This window comes from Pteropus vampyrus, unplaced genomic scaffold (assembly GCF_000151845.1).
Source record: "Pteropus vampyrus isolate Shadow unplaced genomic scaffold, Pvam_2.0 Scaffold69, whole genome shotgun sequence".
In the NCBI taxonomy this organism is placed as follows: Eukaryota; Metazoa; Chordata; class Mammalia; order Chiroptera; family Pteropodidae; genus Pteropus; species Pteropus vampyrus.
Window position 1 is genome coordinate 2,199,916 of NW_011888850.1, and position 16,677 is coordinate 2,216,592.

The 16,677-nt window shown below is 42.8% G+C and overlaps 1 pseudogene; it reads left to right on the forward strand.

Moving 5' to 3' along the window:
- The first annotated feature begins 4,959 nt into the window (after window positions 1-4,959).
- LOC111740883 lies at window positions 4,960-5,079 on the forward strand (annotated as a pseudogene).
- Window positions 5,080-16,677: the final 11,598 nt, after the last annotated feature.

Here is a 16,677-nt window from a genome sequence, read left to right on the forward strand (position 1 = left end):
GAAGCATATATCATTGTCAGCTTTAAGGAGGTTTGCAACGAAGACCACTAATTATCCACCGGATGCCAGGTTTATGGAAACATTCAAGAGTAACAATTCAGAGCTGTATGCGCTTTTCTCATTACCATTATTCTAAAAGATTGTTCAGCATCTAATTTTTCTACACCCAGCACAGAGAAAGGCAAAGTCCATGCATCCAACAAGTTGTTAATTTAACAAACATTTATTAAACCTACTCTGTGCCAGGCATTTTAGATAGTGAGGATATAACGGTGAGTGAAGGAAATGTGGTCGACGCCCTCACAGAGCTTGGGAGTCTATCTGGGAAGGCAGATAGATAAACAGTAAGGATAAGGGGTGAGAAGTTCACGGGAAGGCTTGGCGGGAGCATCTAACATGATGGAGACGGAAAGGCGTCTGGGTCAAGGAAAGCCAGTTAGGGTAAGCTAACTACTAAAACAAGTAAATCCTCAAATTATAATGGCTCAAGTATAATAGTGGGTCGTTTGTTCTCAGTGAACAATTGAAGGTATGGAGTAGATCGATCTCTGTTCCTTCAAGAACCAGGTTAGTGGAGGCTTTGCCATTTCCACTTCAGTCTCCCAAGGTTCCCCAGGCACAGCCATCTCCAGCAGGCAGAGACACGAAGAACCTGGAGGCTCCCTCTTGGGAGACTTTCATGGGCCTGGCTCTGTCGTGTACCTTCCTTAGCCCAGATATCAGTCACGTGGGCCCCCTAACCACATGCCCAGGATAAGAAGAGGAAGTGGGTTTCTCAGAGCAGCAGCAGGTTCAATTTCAAAATGCTTTTAGAGGACAAAAAGGTGTTGGCCAAGTTCAGGGCTTTTATAAAGAATCCCAATTAGGGCGACCCAGACAGCTAACCTGTTTTTAGTTTAAAATAATTTATTTCCAAATTATAGAATGCATGTATTAAAAAATAAAACTTTCTTAAAACCTAGTTTAAAGGATATCTAAAAAACGTGGAGAAACAGGTGATAGAGCGGCTGAGAGTGGTATTTTCATCAATAATGATTATTATTGATAAAACTTCTTAGGTGAATTTTAATTGGCCGGGGGAGAGTGGGAATTATATACACTTTTGTTGTTTGGTAAGGTCCTTAAAAAGGCTGATTACAACAGAAAAAGCAATTTGGCAAGGAAAAATTATCTCGGCATCTGACTCAATCTTGACTGATTGCTAAGAGGGCCGGTGAAATAAATTTGTAAGTCTGACTGATGGAAGAGCGAACAGCTCTAGAAGTTGAGGCCACCCCTGGGCACCTGTGACACCACGAGAGATTTTCCTTTTGTTTTCAAACTGTTGGTGGAGGTGAAATTTTTTTTTTCTAGTAGTATACTTTGAAATCCTCAAGTTTCATTTTTTTCCCCCCAGAAGAACTGTACCTATCATCTCACTGCAAGGCTGTGTTTCTCAAAGGAATCTAAGCAGCCAGGAGTAAGTGGGTGCACAGGGACATCACAATTCAAGTATGCTTGCTTTCTGAGAGTAAAGCCATCTTCCTGCGCTAATGTTCTCATCTGAAAAACATCAGTACTGAGATAGTTAATGTTATGTGTCAACTTTACTAGGCTAAGGGATGCCCAGATAGCTGATAAAACATTATGTCCGGGTGCATCCATGAGGGTGTTTCTGGAAATAAATCAGCACTTGAAACTGTAGGCTGAGTAAAGAAGATACCTTCCCCAATGCGGTAGGCATCATCCAACCCCTTGAGAGCCTGAATAGAAAAAGAATGTGCAGGAAGGGAGAATTTGCTCTCTCTGCCTGAGTTGGGACATCCATCTTCTCCTGTCCTCCGACACTGGCACTCATGGTTCTCTGCCTTCAGACACGGACTGAATTACACCACTGGCTTTCCTGGTTTCCCAACTTTTAGGTAGTAGATCGTGGGACCCTCGGCCTCCATAATCATGAGACCCAATTCTTAAAATAAATCTCCTTATAGATACATAATCTAGAAATCTATATGTAGAAGCAAACGGAACCAATAGGATATATCTATCTGTATCTCTATCTCTGTCTGTATATCTATAGAAAGAGATACACAGAAAAATTTTCCCAGGAAATTTTCTATATCTATACAGATATATCCTATTGATTGTGTTTCTCTGGAGAACCCAGACTAATACAAACACCAAAAACCAACCAAACAAGCAAATCTCAGTGTCAGTGTGGGGCAGCTTATTAAGACTTGGCTGTTTCACAATTTTGGAGTTGCACAAGCGCTAAGTTTGAGAACCCTCTCCACCTCCTTCTTGCTGTTATCACTCACCCAAGCCTCAGTTTCCTCATCATAGAGTTGATAACACCTAACTCACGTGGTTACTGTGATTAATCTGGCACCCAGTAGATACTGGAAAATAGTCGCTGTCATTATTGGTTTCAGGTTCCTTGGAATTCCCTCTCATCTTACAGACATCATCGAGTGCCCACGACATACCTGAATAAAACCATTCCCTGCCCTTAAGAAGCTCGCAGCTATTGGAGGAATGGCCTACTGGAAAAGCTGAAAGGACCCGGTAGTTCTGACTTGGGAGGGAAAGTTGTCAGAAAATGCATCCTGGAAAGACTAGCCTGTGATCAGAAATTTGCGGAGAAGGATCCAGGTAAGGCGAACAAGCATGCTTGAAAGCTCTTCGAAGTGTCTTTCGTTTCTCATCTCTCCCTCTTCACCAAAAGCCCTGCCCCCACAAGGGTAATGCCAGACATTCTCGCCAGCAATGATTAGTCTCCAATTCCAGAATCAGAAATAGGCTCGAAATGTAAATATCCCCAAGGGAAATCACACTGCAGTAAAGAATCACATTAAGGCCATAAATGTTGATGTGGAGCCTTTCTGGATAGCAAGATTTGATCGGGAAGTTGAAACATATATGGAAGGGTTACAAAAAGGAAACCACTAATTATTTCTCAACTTTGCTACTTACATCTCAGAACAGCGGGCACTAGGTTAGATAGTATAGCGACATTTTTTGAATGCTCAATCTGTGTCCGGCATGGTCCTTTATATACATTAGTTCATTGAAACTTTGTACAACTCCAAAGAGTATGGCACCCCCTACTTCGCAGAAGAAAAAAATCTCTAAATCTTAGAGAAGCAGCTTACAAATCTGGCACAGCTGATACAGGTTTGGGAGGAAGCCAAACATTTAAATGCGATTCAAAAACAGTCCATCTTTTCACTTTCAGATAAATTAACATTCACTCATTCGAAGCAGGTGGTTATTTTTTCTGTTTTTAAAAGTTCTCTGGACTTAGTGGCTCCTACACCTAGCCCTGCCGTCAAGTCTGTGGATGAAAAAAGGGGTTCGTGGAAAGTAACCTCACAGGTGATTTCATCATAAATTCCTAACTAGGCAGGTCATGGTGAATAGTCACGTGCCAGACATATAACTTCTTTAGTGAAAGGTTTATCGATGCCTTTAGCGAGCCCTGACCACTGTTTCTGTGCATCTAGGTTAGCACACCTTTGAAATAAACTGTAACCACCCTCAAGAAAGCACATAGTCTTGTTAACTATCCTGTAATCCAATCCCCTGACTTTCTTTCTTCAGTCTTCCTTAAGTTCCCTCTTTAATTTCAAATTCATAAAAGAAGCTGCAAAACTACTATTCTCTGGAGCATTTGAGATCTTGCTCCTGGCATTGCCATTGTTTTGGCTCAAATATGCTCATAAAAATTCTCTACGGATTTGGATGTTTCTTACATCAATGAGTCTAGTGATGTCCGTTGTCCTGATATTAAAATATATCATTTTTTATGCCTTCCAGAAATCTTTTTTTTTTCCTAGGAAAGTGGGAAAATGGGATAGCCTGGTTTTGGGCTGGATTTTCAAAGAAGGAGGAAGTTGTAGGAGCTTCCTTCTGATTCTATTAAAGCTTTGTCATTGCTTCTAAAATTGTCACAAAAACAGCCATTGTAGGGTTAATAAATCTGGGATAGAATTACATTTAAAATCTTTTATTATCCAAAATATCTACAGGAATCAAAAATATTTCTCAGATCACAACTTAGAGGTTGATTTCCTCTTTTATGTCTTGTCTGATAAATTCTCCATATTTAGGAAATCCAGTAAAAAAATCCTTTTGATGGTTCTCGGACATGTTTGTATAATACTTTATTAATGCCATCTGCTCTTGCTTTATTAATGTTTTATTAAAGACCGTCTGGCTGTTGCTACAGATCATATAGGCTCTCCAGTGTGTCGGTTCCCATCAATAAATTATCAAGTGTCATCATTAGCAAAAGAAAGATCAAATCGAGCGGTAAAAAGAGCAGGAGACCAGGAAAGCCATGTCCCAAGGCTGCCCCCAGCTGGCCTTGTGGCCAGCATGCTCCCTCATCCTCTCTGGTCCCATATGTTTCATCTGAAAATTAAAAATTGAACTCTGTGGACGAAAAAGGGGCCACATACTATACCTGACAAGCTCAGGGGAGGCCTGGCGGTGGGTCCTACAAACTCAGAGACCAAAAGTAACCACATAGGATGGTCTGCACATAAAAATTCCTAACTTGAGAGGGTCACAGCTGGTAGTCACGTCCTTGGCCTGTAGCTTCCTTGAAAAAAGTCAGTCTTTACCTTAAGTGAGCCTGTCTGTTGTCTCTGTGCATCTAAGATAACATACCTTTAACATGTCAGAGTACTCTTCTTTTCCAGACCCCTCAAGGCACAGGGTACCAGAGGAGGAGACCATAGAACCCCTCATTGTTATCTTGTTGCCCGCATACCATTTCCACGTGCTGTAAATGTTAATTATTAACTCTCCTGTACCCACCAATGTAAAAGAATTATGTGTCTCTTCATTTTACTTTTTATCCAATCCCAGAGATTTCCCAGCTTTGATTTCTCCTGCCCCCTTAATCTACCACCAATGGCTTTCTTGTGAGCTTTATTACGTCTCCTCCTTTGATTCAAATGTATAAAATAAGCTGCAGTCTGCGGCCATGCTACCCTGAACAAGCCCGATCCCATGTGATCTTGGAAGCTAAGCAGGGGCTGGGCCTGGTTAGTACTTGGATGGGAGACCACCTAGGAAGACCAGGTGCTGTAGGTGTAAAGAATTAAAACAAACAAACAAACAAACAAATAAATAAATAAATAAAGCAAGCTGCAAAACTGCCATTCTCCAGAGTATTTTCTCAATCCCTTGAGATTTTGCTTCCTGACAGTTGTCAATTTGGCTCAAATAAACTCTTACAAAAATTCTTTATAGGTTTGGATGTTTCTTACATTGATAACTAATCTCTGAGGTTACTTCAAACTTTTAAATTCTGGGTCAGAAGCTCAAATGCAGTGCTGTGGACCAAAAGCCTGGGAGCACAGGGGATGAGATTCTGCATGGGAGGCTGATAAACACTTTCCTGGCTGTCGCCTGGGACCTAATGAACAAAGAACCGGTCAGATTTGGGATGGCTGGGAAGACAGAACAGCATACTCCACATTAGATGGTGCATTACACAAAGTTTGGGGCAGGAGCTGGGAACTGAGACTGAAAGGCTGAGGGCAGGCTGGAAGGACTTTCCGTGACAGTGGGGAGTCACCAATTAGATCTTTTGTCTACACCAGTTCCAGGTTGAGCATTTGACACAGTGCCTAGTATATATTTGGTGCCTAATAAATAATAGCTGTTGATTTCATGGACATCTTTCTCATCAGATGCTAGTAGTTTTCATGATCGACTTGATTGTGTGGTTTGCAAATGCTCTTGGGACTTTAAGAATGGATTTCCATATTGTTCAGAAATTTTTCAGAAATCCGGGCCACCAGAATTTAAAGAGGTGTTTTTTCTGTCTGGTTGCCTCTCCTTTCTAGATAATATTGCCCCTTTTACTTATAAAAGAGGCCATGAGATAAGACTGAAGAGATAAAGAATCTAATTGCCAGGGACTTGGGTTATTTCGAACAATGAAACCAATTAAACCAATGAAACATCCGAGGACCTACGACAGGGTGGGTGCTGGGTAAGTGATGGGCTTGATTGTTATGGGACACTATGCCCTTGAAGCTGCCTTCCTCATCTGGCAGTCAGCAGGCAGAGGTGTATGCAAGCCAGCACTCAGCAACAGATGAAGCTTTTCTTGCCCCACCTCCATCTCTGGAAACTCGTCCATGAAAATAAAATTTTAAAATTTTTAAATCTTATTTTTTTCATAAACTCAATTCTGTTTAGGCACTTATAAACTCTTGGGTATAAAGGAACTCGGTGTTTAGTTTTACATCACTGTTTAAATCATTTGGGCTAGAATTCTATTTTATGATTTAGACATCTCAGGTTATACAGCCGGTATCTGAAGCACACTGGAAAAAAAATTGTTTGATGGCTTAAGATAAAGGGCTATAATTATTCACATTTTAGTGCAAATAATAAACCCACGTATCCGTGGCCTTCATTTTAATATTTATGACTAATTCATTTTAATTGTGTTCATATTTGATGGTAATTCATATTGTTCTTCTATTTACTGATTCATAATCGGTTCTTATTTTCATGTTTTATGGAGACTCTTGGCTTCAGGTACATTATGCAGATCTAAAGAATTTTTAAGACTAATTATCTGTCATAGTCATGTCGTAATTTGTCAGTATAACTCCCTTTCTCACTCACTTTCATAAGAGCCTTTCTGTGTCTTCTGAAATATTGATGGCATGGGCTTTCAGGGCTGGGGTTTTACAGAGCTGGGGCGCTTACAGAACAGAGATGAAAACACACTCTGGAAGAAGCTTCTGGAACCTGTACTCTCCTAAGTGGGTTTAACTCCCTTTATCGACTGTGGAATACTCCGTGACCCCTGCTTCCCGGGGTTACCAGAAGGCTCAAATACCATAACCGCGTCTTCCCTTTTCCCCAGAACTATCTCATTGCTTTTTCTTTATGGTTTTTTAATTCTTTTTTATCTTGAATTTCCTCATGTTTACATAGGCGTGTGTCTCTTAGCTGCACAAATATCTTTGGGAAGTATGTGAGGTCTAGGTTATAAACAAATGGCCCTGCTTTCTTTAGGACAGGAAAAGTATGTCGTTTTTTAAGACACTCTTGTCTTGTACCAGCCTGAGTTATAAGGGACTTCCAGGCTCTGGTCATGCTCCATCTCCTCTGTAATTCCACTGACTGCTCTAAAGAAGCCATCTCTCTCTAAGTCATTTCCCTGTTCTAAGTCATTTCCTCTCAAAGTCATTTACTTATTTGCCACTTAGCACAAAAAGTATCTTGGTCACTTGCTTGACTTTTTTTTTTTAATCTATATTTCACCTTGAACCCTCAAACCAGAACCTCCTCAAAAGAATTCATGCATTTCCCATAACTTCAACCTCATGCTTCCGGCTTAAGGATGCTGGGTCTGCAAAGTCACCTATGCTTGCATAGTCCCTCCTCTCTTGGGAGGTGATCAAGCTATGGATTCCTGCTCCTGTCTTTCATTTACAAAAATACCACCCACACAAAGCATATGTGTGTGAAACATGTTACAGAATGCTTAGAGAAATAGAGTTTATAAGAAAGCAAAAAAAAAAAAAAAAAAGGGCAACTAAAAATTATACAATGGGCAGCCCAGAGATTTTGCCATCTCTGATTTGCCTTCAGCCAAGCTATATTCTTGGACTGTCATATTTCACCCACAATGAGGCATCAAATTCATTTTCCCAATTAAGATAGTTCCTTTCCTAAGAGGAATACCAATACCAGGTTTTCTAGTCATTTTTTTCTCATCCTGTTACAAAATATCATATGAACACGATATTTTCCTAACTCTATTGTACGTCTAGGAAGGCAAAGATCTTTCGGATTTCATCATAACTCCGGAGAAGGGAAGGGAATGAATGCTAGCCATCAGCTGTGGGTCAGGCACACCGCCAAGTAATTCTTTTTAATTTAATTTTTTTTATTGAGGTATAATTGCCATAACATTATATTAATTTCAGGAGAACAACATAATGATTCAAGAATTGTATATAGTCTTTTTTATGTGTCATTTTATTTATTTCTGTGCTATGAAGTCAGAGAATTATCTCCATTTCACTGATTTGGAAACAGAAGCTCAGGGAGATTGAATAATTTGCCTGAAGACCACATTGTTTAGAATGCAAAATCAACACAAATCTGCGTAACTACCAGAATCCCGTGACAAGGGCTGAGGTTGCTGCTTCCCTCCTGCCCATCTGCGTCATCCTAACTCTCACGATCTTTGCTAAGGATGCATTGTGGTTAGAAAGAGCTCATGGGTGTTCGCCCTGTGGTCATGGTGATTAATTTTATGTGACTAATACACTGGCCACGGCAGTGGTACTTTCAAGAAGAGAAGTCTCATAAATAAGTAGATGGAAGAGCCTAAGTTCAATTTTCATCATGAACCAGTTCCTGGGCTTAATGGTTGTCTGTTTTAACTTTTTATTATGAAAAATGTCAAACCTATGCCAAAGAAAATAGAATAAATAGTATAATAACCCCCTCCATATCTATTATCCAGCTTCAATAATTATCAGCTCATGGGCAATCTCGTTTCATCTATATCCACTCTACACCCCCAAACCCTAAATTTATTTTGAAGCAAATCCTAGCTAGATTTCATTTTATAACTGGGTTTTCACCTCACCGGGGTGTATTTTTATGTCATTTAAAAAATTAATTAAAGTTAAAGCATTGACGGATTGACTTAATTAAAGCCTCCCGGAGCTCATATAAACTGTACCACACAGAAGAACCTGGTGAGATGGTCGCCATAAGGGCACACTCTCTTTGTCACCCTATGGCTGGCCTCACTTTACCCCTTCGTAGGTCCATATGTTCACCTCCTGCCCCCAAAGGAGATTTACTCCCCAAACCAATCTGATGCAAATTGTGTCCTTCTATTTCTTAAAAGACCAGAAATTCACTTATATGTGTGATCCAGAAATGCATATAATACAATAGTGATAAAAGTAAAAAATCATAGGCCAAAATATTAACAATATTTTCTGGGGGTGGTAGGAACTCAGGATCTATTTCCAGTTTACTCTTTCCTTTTAGCCTACAATTATTTATTTTCTTCTATTCCTAAAAGTGGTGAATTGCTTTTATGATTTAAAAGAAGTAGCAAAAATGTCCACTATCCATGAAGAATATAAATTTCAAAGAAGTCGTTAAAGAAAAGAACATATTGGGTTCCCCACACAGGTTAAACTTTTCAGGATACATGGAAAATGGAAAAAATATTTTACTCGACCCACAACCTTTGGACACCCTGAAAGTACCCACATAGGCAGTCCTGCAGCACGTCTACGGAGCAGTCGAAATCTGGCCCCGCGTATTACCTGAATCCAAACCATACCCGTGTCGCGACCACAGCTTTTAGGGGTGCTTTGGGGAACAAGAAGCATTGTAGAAAATGTAGTTGAGCTCAAACCATTGAAAGTTTAGGGTTTTTCAGGTGGTTCTTAGGGACAGAAGGTAGGGACAGAAACTGGGGCTTTCCTGAAAAAACTCAGAAATACAGAGGGTCGCTGACTCCTGCTGGCGCTCTCCTTGCAAAACCGTATCTCGTCTGTGAGCCTGAACTGCTCTGCTCCCGAGAAGCACACTCCCCACCCCCACCAGAGAATCAGAGCAGCTCGTGTCCTTCGATCTGAGAGTGCTGTCATTTGAGCTGCCAAAGAGAATTAAATTCTACTGAGTTGTATTGTTCCCATTTATTTTGCCTTAAAAAAAAAGTTTATGAAACCCAACTCTGTTTTCTAATTTTTCTGGCAAGGACATGTACTGTGTGGTTTAAAAAAGAAAAAGAAATCTATTTCACCCTTGAATCCACTCGAGCTTCTACACAAATGCTCCCTCTAAAAGGCTGTGTCAAGCAGGGGAGAAGGGGATATGGGGGGAGAACGTGTGTGTGTGCGTGTGTGTGTGCGTGTGTGTGTGTGTGTGTGTGTGTGTGTACTTGTGTGTGCACATATGCATTTTTGTGCATTTATGTAGGGGAGTTAGCATGGACTAGTCGACAGGTTTCAAAAAGTCACTTCTTATTCAGAAAAGGAAGGAGAAACCCAAGGGGAGGGATCGGGGTAGAGCCCATCAGGTCCATCAGGTCTCAGCCCCAGCCCAGGAGCCTCTGTGATGAGAGGCTGGAACCGAAACACGGAAGACCAGACGTCGGAGCTGGCAGTGCAGTGGAGGGGCGTCAGACCTCAGGCTGAGCAATGGCCAAAACAGCCTCTTTAGATTCGTATTCATTACAGACAGGATATGGTGATATAAATAAGGAAACCCCCAAGGACAGTGGCTTAGTCAAGATGGAAGGGGTGTGGGTTTTTGGTTTTTGCTTGTTTTTTGCTCTTTCTCTCACAAGAGTTCAAATACACAGTCCAGAGTTAGTGCAGTGGCTCGACGGCGTGGGGATGCCGAATGCCCCAGTTTGTCCAGGACTTGCAAGTTTTCACACTAAAACTTGGAAAGTCCTGGACAAACCAAGACAAGTTGGTGCCCCTGGATGTTGGGTCCCAGGATCCATCGACCATGTTGGTTTGCCAATGTGCGGTTTCCACACTGAAGCGTGTGACAGCTGCTCCAGCTTCCATCATTATTCCCATGAGCAGCCAGCAAAGAAGGAGGCACATTTTTCTCATTTTAAAGACACAACCCAGAAGCTGCATACACAACTTCTGCCCACAACTTTATAGTCAGAATATGGTCACATGGCCACACCTAGGGAAGTCTGGGAAATGTCATCAGCTGGGTAACCGTGTGCCCAGACAAAACTCCTATTATTTTGGACCAAGAGGAGAATAAATATAAGAGTGACATCTGGCAAACTGCCATAATACTGAACAGATAATAGGAAATTCACATTCCTATTGTCAAGTCTGCCATACTCTACAACCCCCTTGTAAGCAGCACTTTCTGCATAAATGTCATCCTGGTACCATGTGACCCTCTACCTAGGCCTCAGCTGGGTGGGCCAGGGCTGGAACTATGACCCAGGTGCAGTCAGTTTATAGTATTGTCAGTAGCTGATGAGACAGACTGATGTGACAGCCTTACCTACAGGATGTGACCTTTTTCTAAAAGTACTGAAATGTGGATACGTAAAGTTAGTCAGTTGCAGAAGCTGAAAGATACTCAGAGAAAAAATAGGCAGCAGAAACTATGAGCAAGAGGAAGCCGTGAGAGAGAAAAGATGTCCCGTAAGAAAGTTGCTGATAATTAATTGCAGAACAATAAGGAGGGGAGTTAACCTGTCTTGCAGGAGGGAAAGATCATCTTATTTATAGAAGTAAGTGGGATTCTGAATAACTTCCTAGTTTCATAAATATATTCCAGTTTCTGAAAGCCCAAGAATAAGGCTGCTCCTACGTTCCCTGTGACACCTTAATCTCAGTTTGGGTGGTGTGTGGTATGTTACGTTTGTGGGCGTCTGTGTGGATGGGGTGTCATTAGTGTGCATTCAGCTGGGGGAAAAAAAAAAAAAACAGAAAAACCTAACAAAACAATGGCCTAACGAACAAAGGTATCGAGACGTGCAGAGGTAGAGCGGTTCCCCGGGGGCTGATGCAGAGACCTCAGCACCATCATCCAAAACCTACGCTCTTTCCGCCCCTCCTCGCTGCCATTCTCATCCCTCTGGCATCGTCTTCAGACTGGCCTCTTCCTGATTGGAGGACGACCGCGGAAACAATCCACACAAACAACGGTCCAGGCCGGAAAGGAGATGGCCCCCTTTCTCGTCCCTTTGCGAGACTGTGGAAAGCGTTTCCAAAGCTGACGTCAGATTTCTCTCATTGGCCAACGTGTGCATTGCTGTCCATCACGGGCAGGAGGAGACTTGCCCTACGAGCTTAGCCTGATCAAGGCACTGGGGCTGTGGAGGAGACCTGCCTCCCTTCAAACACGGTGCTGCCCGTATCCAAACAGAACCAAAGTCCTCTTAGTGAGGAAAGAGGAGGACGAAGGGGTGACCGGTGAACAAGCCACAGTGTCTGCTCCTGGAGGTCGGAGAGCTCAGCTGCTTCTCCGCAGACCTCATGGGACAGTTCATACCTATGAAATCACATCGAGGGCCTTCGTGTTGCAGGTTAGAAACTTAATTTTGACACCTGACACATGCTGGGGTATTGATAAACCCTAACCAAAGATCAATTTATAAATCAGGATATCGGTTTATTGGTTTGTAATGCAGGATGCACAAATTTCTCTCCACTGGCTGGAAAACTCGCCTTCACCGTACATCCCGTACCCAGAAGCTAAGGAGCCAAATCAGTACGTCATTGAACATAACATCAGTTCGTCATTGAACGTAACATCAAAGCAAAGGATGCCAGATGCCTTTCTAAGTCTGTGCCACATACTTTCAGGCTTCCTTTCCATTGTACACGGTCTTCTCCTTGCCCAGAATACCCTCACTGTCCTTCTCTGCCTAAAAATGACCATTCGAGCCAACTCAAATGTCACATCTGTGAAATCTTCCCTCATCCCCTTTCCAACAGAACCAACTCCTCCCTTTGTTACATTTCCATACACAATCACTATTCATGGCAGGTTATTTCCTCTCTCATTGTGATATAATCCTCCCAGAGAACATGGGTCCACAGAGAGCAGAATGGCGTCTTCGTCATCTTTGTCTCCCCAGTGGGTGGCATAGGGCTCTTCTGGAACCTAGAAGAAACTAGAAGAGTGGTTCTCAAACTTGGCTGTGTTTAAGAATCACCAAATCAACACAAGACTTCATTTCAAAAAATCAGGTTCCTAGGCCCTGTCCCCAGGGAGTCTGACTCAGTAGGTGGTGGGTGGGGGCAAGAATCTGCATATTTATGTGCACCTCTGTGACCTGGTAGCAGGGGTCTAAGCCACATTTTGGGAAGCACGGGCTTGGCTCATGATCTTTCTTGCATATATTTTTTTAGTGATTGGATAGTGCTATACACAGAAAGAAGGCCTCTTTCTCAAGGGCACGGAATGGGCAGTAACAAAATCTTCCTCTTTATCCCCTTTCCAAGGATATCAATGAATTTTCTGTGACTTTCTGCTCAAATCAGTAGGGTTCAATGGGAAGATCACTAGACAGGCAGTTAGAACTGTAGGGCCTACCTCAAGAAAGGCTTCTGAAAGATGCAGACGCTTGAGCTGAGGCTTAAGAGGGAGGTGTGAGTTAGGTAGATGTGACGGGAGAGACGTTTCTCAAGGAGGATTAGTGTGCAAAGGTATGGGCACCTGAGACCACAGGCAGTTTGCCAGAACAGGAGAGAACTGTGCTTGTGGGGAAGTGAAGAGAAATAAGGCCTAACATAGTCACAGGTCAGTAAATTAATAATTCATCCATAGTGCCCTATAAAACAGTAGAGACTACCATTTATAGAGCCCTCATTCTCCATTAGGCACCATGATAAGCAATTTACATCTCTTATGTACAGTTTAGTGCTTAGTGCTGCGTTTCTCACATTATTTGGTCTCAAGACCAAATACGCTCTTAAAAATTGCATGCTCCTAAAAGAAACTTGATGTTCTTAAAAATTATAGACAACCTCAGAGAGCTTTTATTTATATACGTTACATCTATTGGTAGTTACTGTATTAGAAATTCAAACTGAGAAATTTAGGAACATTACTTCATTTAAAATACTGATAATAAACCCATTATATGTTAAGATAAAAACATATGTTAATGAAATATAATTGTAGCCACCAAAACAAAGAAAAATGAGAGGGAAGAACAGCATTGCCATTTTTACATTAATGTGTGGCTTAAAAAAAGATATTTGGATTCCACATCCGCTTCTGCATTACCTCGTTGCACTCTGACACGTCACGTAGCTTACATGTCTAGAAGACTCCATCGCCCGCTTGAGAGAATGAATAGAAAAAGGCAAACGGTGTCTTAATGTTATGAAAATATTTGAGACCTTGCGTCGTCAGAGTCCCCAAGCCACTTCTCGAGAGCTGCTAGTTTAGATGCTAGAAGCATTTGAGTTTTGGCTTATCAGGTATGAGGCTGACTGTGAGCAACTTACCTCAGCTAGGTCTCACTTTCCTCCTAGGTCAAGTGGGGGTGTTAAGTGATCCCCGGACTAGTGAATGGCACAGAGGAGAGTTCAGTACATGGCAGCAACCAGTGATCCTCACAGCAAACCCTCTGGGCTTAACTCCAGTTTAAAACCGAGCAAACAGATGCTCAGAACAGTAGAGCCAGGATTCCAACCCAATCTCTCTGACTCGAAAGGCTAGGCTTGTGACGGCTGTGTTACATACACGCCATGCTGAGGTGTTTGCGCAGAGAACGACTATAAAGAGATTAATGATATGACTAGAGCGTAGACGAATCAATCTGGTTGCAGCTTGGAGAATGGATGGGGAGGAGTCGGGCCTACAGACAGGGACTCCGTCCGGCGAGGCGAGGACTGGTGAGGGCCTGGTCTGAGCAGGGCTGTGGGCTCAGGAAGGGGAACTTCACGGGGAGGCCATGCAGGACTCAGCCCCCACGACTGTGGGGGTGAGGGACACAGAGGAGGATTTCTCACATTAGAAAGCCCTGCAACTATTTGTGACAACACGGTCAGAGTACTGTCAACCGGGGAAGCCTTGGTGTCCAGGGTTGGCCACATTGGCGTGGAGCACCCATGAGGCTGATCCTAGAGGTCTTTAGTCTCCAGCCCCTCCAGAGGTCAAACTGACATAGCTTGGCCCTGAACCTCCACTATAAATCATTTTTGCAGCATAAAATATTGGCAGGGCCTGAAGTCCCAGGAATACGGAACCACTTTTGTGAGGAGCAACATTCCGAAGGCTTGGAGGATCTCTCAGGAGATGGTCGAGGGCCAGTCTCGTCTTCATTCAGACGTGCAGGGTTTGAACACACAAACCTGCTGCCTTATCCTTTACTGCACCTGCATATCCAGCGGCCTACTTGAGAGCACCTCTTGGAAAAAGTCATCACCTAATTTTTTCCCCAGAGCACCCAAAGCTGCCCTAGTCATCGCTGTCCTTATCTTAGTTCATGGCCACTCCATCCTTTTCGTCGCTCAGGCCACAGAACTTGGAATCATCCCTGACCTCGCTCCTTCTCCCACATCCCAAATCCAACCCATCAGCCCACCCCGTTGATCCCTGCTTCCCTCTGCCTCCACTTCGGCCCTGGTCCAAACCACCGCATCCCTCTCTGGATGAGGGTAATCACCTTCGAGCTCGGCTGCCTGGTTTTGCCTGTGTCCCCAGTCTCCACCAGGCAGCCAGATGACCCTTTAAAATCATAAGTCAAATCATACCATTCCTCGGCTCAAAACTCTTCATTGACTTTTAATCTCATTCAGAGTGAAGACAAAGTCCTCTGACTCAAGCACCTCCCCACCCTAACTTTGATTGACTCCCAGCATGCTGCTCCTGTACTGGCCTCCTTCCAAATTGCCCTGAACGCGCCCTTGCTTCAGGCTGGCATCTGCCATTCCCTTAGCTTGGAAAGCTCTTCCTTCTTATTTCCTTCAAGTCCCTTCAAGTCCTGGATCAGCGAAACCCTCCCTTACCGCTCTATAGAACATGAAAGAGCCATGTCCTCTCACGGCACGGTCCTTGAATATTTTCCTCCCCAGCACTTTCTCATCGGTCACGCCCCACACTGATCTGTTTAGGTGCTCATTGTCCCCACCCTCATCATCTGCCCCACTAGACTCTAAGCTCTGGGAGAACAGAAACTTGACTTTTTTTTTTTTTTCTTTCTCTCTCTCTCCTATATTCTCTGTATTGTTGGCTGGATGAACATGTTCAGGCAAAGTACCCCATCGACAGGCTTTGCAGCAACTGTTCACACTTGGATAAGTTTGATTCCACAAAAACACAATGATTCAGAAGCTGACAGCATTTTCCAACCATGCAATGTAATTCTTCCATATGGCCAAAATAATCCCCATTTTCAGGATAAAACAGAAAAGAATAATTTAGGGTTGATTCTGAAATCTGTAGGCAAGCTCCATGAGCTCAGAGGCTGTGTCTGGCACATGTTTGGGTTTCATGAATATTTGTTGATTGACCAAGTAACATTTCCACCTAATCTTGAGATTACTGAGTGGCAGCATAGAGAGAACTTAAATGATAATCTGCCCTTTTGCTGTTGGCGTTAAATGAAGTTTGCAGAAGGTAAATGACCTACCTAATGTCTTGCCACTAACTAGAATTAGGTTTCCCAAGCCCCATCCCGTGCTTCTTTTCCAATCACTGAATTGGCTGTGTCAGGTTCAAAGGACTGAGGAAATCTCTGGAACAAAAATTAAATGACAAGTACTTAAACTGGGAAGGGACGAGGGTGTTGGGACCACATCGCTTGCATCTCATTCTGTAGCAGAAGAAGCTGGATTGGGAAACAAGTAAAACACAGGCTCATAGTCCAATAATGCTATTACGAGTTCTGAAAGTTTGGTCAAGTCACTTAACCTCTGGTCCTTGGAAACTATTCTGTTAAGTGGGGATTGCCCAAATGGCACTGAGAGGGCTCTTCTGTAGTGGCTTGCAAAACTGTAACTCACACTACAGTTCACAAGCAAGAAAGACATAATGCTTTCATCTTGTCGATAACTGATCTCATCTTCCTGGCAAGCCCTTCCCCTGTTGCTTAGCAAGAAAGAAATTAACTCAAGGTCCAATTTTGTTTAAAGCTTAGTCTAAATGGGTACAGAATTTCAGTAGGAGACGATGAAAAAGTTCTGG